A 3710-nucleotide genomic window follows, 5' to 3' on the forward strand; every position below is an offset into this window, starting at 1 on the left:
GAAGAGCTTGATAAGCTGGCCGACAGGGGTAATGCTCGAAAATTCTACGAAAAAATGCAGCGGCTTACAGAAGGTTTCAAGACCGGAGCATACTCTTGTAGAACCCCCAAAGGTGATCTAGTCACCGATACCCAGAGCATACTTAAATTGTAGTAGGAACACTTTTCCAGCCTCTTGAATGGCAGTGAACGCACAACGCCAGGAGAAGGCGAACCCGATTCCCCAATCGATGACGATGGACCAGACGTTCCATTGCCCGACCACGACGAAGTTCAAATAGCAATTACCCGCCTGAAGAAAAACGAAGCGGCGGGGTCCGATGGATTGCCTGCCAAGCTATTCAAAAACGGCGGCGAAGAACTGAAAAGGAGCATGCATCAGCTTGTTTGTAAATTATGGTCGGACGAAAGCATGCCCAACGATTGGAATTTAAGTGTGCTATGCCCAATCCACAAAAAGGAGACCCCACAATCTGCGCCAACTACCATGGGATAAGCCTCCTCAACATCGCATATAAGGTTCTATCCAGCGTATTGTGTGAAAAATTCAGCCCACCGTCAACAAACTGATTGGACCTTATCAGTGTGGCTTTAGACTTAGCAAATCAGATATTCACCACGCGCCAAATCTTGGAAAAGACCCGTGAAAGGAAATCGACACACGAAAAGAAGCTGCCTTTATGCCGCGATGTCTGAATTTGGTATCCCTCTAAACTAATACTGCTATGTACGTCAGTTTTACAGCGATACTAAAAGCTCCGGCAGAATCCGGAAGGACATCTCCGAGCGACTCCGAGCAGTCGTGCGAACTTGCATACATATCGACGAAAATTTTTGCGAGCCTCGTAAAAATATTTCAGAATTACAAAATATTTTTTACATCAATTGACAAATAGGGTCAATCCCGGTTATACATATGCCACAATCAAAGATACAGACTTTTAGGGTTTGTTAAAAAAATATAATATAGTACATAAGCGACTGCAGATATTTAAACGAGTCGTACTTAAGACAATAATTTCTATGATATTTCAAAAAACAAACCGTGATATGCTGCAATACATAATATAGGCTGTTAAAAGTGATGAGGGAGAGATTTGATTTTCATTTAATCGGAGTACTACTTAGCCGGGATTGACTGTACACAYGAATCAGAGGAATATTGAATATTTTCGTTGAATCATTTCTTGATTTGAAAACCGACAAATAAACTATGTTATCAATTTTATTCTAATATATTTTAATAGGTACTTATTTTTGCGGGGTTGACACTTTTTCCTTCTCTTACATTTCAGAAATATATTCAATCTATGATTTTTAGCCTTTGAAATCGTCGCGAAAAGACGCTTGTAGGCAAGGCATGCTCGGGAAGGTGCAATGGCGCCTGCTTTTATGAATGAATGGCATATGGTTTTTGAAAGTAAGTTTGCGTTCATGAATGAAAATTTTGTTGTTGTGTAATTTACTATAAATTTTGACGTCGGCAATTTGGCAGCCACATTGATTTCTGATGCTATTTCAGACGATTGTTGTTTCTGTAAACAGTATTTGTATTTTTTGCGGGAGACATATTTACATGCGTGCGCATATAAGTATGTATGATGATGTTTAAGACGATTGTTTTTTTCTTGTTGAACAATATTTGAAGTTTTCGCGGGCGACATATTTACATGTGTATACCGATATGTTTATATGTACCATAGACCAAAGTAAATAGCTTTTGTGCAGGTCGATTGGTCTATCAATGAGACTATCTTATGCATAGACCAATCGGACTGCATAATACCTATCTACTTTGGTCTGCAATATATATAGACCAGAATAGGCACTATTTGTACAGTCTACTTCGTCTAGCATCTGACTGTATTATGCATAGACCAAACCGTCTATCTTTGGTCTGGACTGTCGACGGCATAAATGGTAGAATGGTAGACCAAGTCTAGGACATTGGTCCTAGACGTCGTCCGGTGGTAAGTCAACGAAAGACTGTCTTTTATACAGTCTAAGACTGGACTCACTTTTTGCAGGGTGATTTGTACTTATGCAAATATGTATGTACATGTCTGCAGGAAAGATGCGTATGAAAGTTTTAAATGATAAAAAATGTGATTTATATACATTTATTATATTATAGTTGTAATATATTAAGTTTTTTAGGATATTATGATAATATATCATATATGTACATACATATGTAGCAAATATATGCATACATATGAAATTATATTACATAATCAAAGCTAAGAAATATTTAAAAAGTAGCTCTTTTGCCCATTAACTACAAAAATTTCTTGGAGAATTGCATAAATTAAAAATAATGTTATCAATTTTGCATGAATTCATAAAAATTCGCAAGATCAATTAATATGATAGCATGTAAACGTATAAAAATATAAGCCAAAAGGCCAACAGGCGTCTGTATAAGCAATATACATATATTTTTGAGCATAATTTTCATTGAATTCTCTGCTCTGTTCACTCATTTCTGTTAAAAATCCTCCACTCCTGCCGAGCCAAAAGTGTAGTAATCCACTAATAGAAAATTCATTGCTCTTGACAGTTCACACGCTTGTCCGTAGTTGAACCTTCTCTATAAATGTACGTTCTCTGCTTACAATACATATATGGCATACTAAGTATTCTATAAAAATGAATCAAAAAGCATTTCGTGCGCTAAGAATGAATTGATTTTTGGGGTAAAAATACTATTGAATTTGGGCTGTGCATCAGTGAAATCAATCGAGCTCAATCGATTGTTAGCCTACTGGACTGAATCTTAAGAAACGGTTCTCAAGCGTGGAAAGACAAAAAAAAAAAAAAAACGGCTGGCATCAGTCTTTTGGGATGCCCGTGGTATACTATTCATCGAATGATAAATGAGCCTGTTTTAATGTTCTCGTCTATCATTCCCAATATTTAGCAATTTTATTATTTTCAAGAAGGATCAGTTTGAAATTGTACGCATATATGTACTTCATTGTTCCCGTTTAAATAATGCATTGCTCTGTGCAATGCTTCGAAAAGATTTCTGAATATCTCAAATTTTAATAGACCTTTTTATGAACAGTCCACTTATGCCGCTATTTTTTTATGCCAATTGCAATACTATGCTTTTGCTATTTTAAATTGCCTATCAAGATACCCTTTCCAATAGTTAGCAGGTATGAAAAAAATGTTACAGCTTCCCATAGATGTATTGAATCACCCCATTTATTTATTACTTACTTTATTACATTATGAAAACTTGTCTATACCTACACTGATGGACAAAAGTCACCGTCATATGACCATTACAATGTTTAAAAGTCAAATAAAACCAGAAAATACGTACACCACAAATTTAAGCATTCTTTTTACAAACTACAATTCAATTGAATGTATTTGGTGTCATATTAAAATGTTTTATGTTTTGCCTTATTTACAAAACAACTACACTTACCTTAAAGTACATATTTCTTATGGACAAAAGTGACCGTCTCTGCACTGGTCGTTATATTTTAGTAAAAATAGAAAGCAAATAAAAATAATTTGGGCACTCTAGCTTTACAACAATCAATTTCATGCAATATGATAACTTTGAAAATGATCTGTCACAATAAAGTACCGTTATTTTTTGAGAAAGCTTTAAAACGTTGCGAATAAATAAGAAATGAGTCAAAAAAGAAAAGAAACGACCGTTGAGGAGCGGAAAATTATATTGAATGCTTATAA

Source organism: Bactrocera latifrons, unplaced genomic scaffold, assembly GCF_001853355.1.
Source record: "Bactrocera latifrons isolate USDA-ARS-PBARC rearing strain unplaced genomic scaffold, ASM185335v1 scaffold_222, whole genome shotgun sequence".
Classification (NCBI taxonomy): Eukaryota; Metazoa; Arthropoda; class Insecta; order Diptera; family Tephritidae; genus Bactrocera; species Bactrocera latifrons.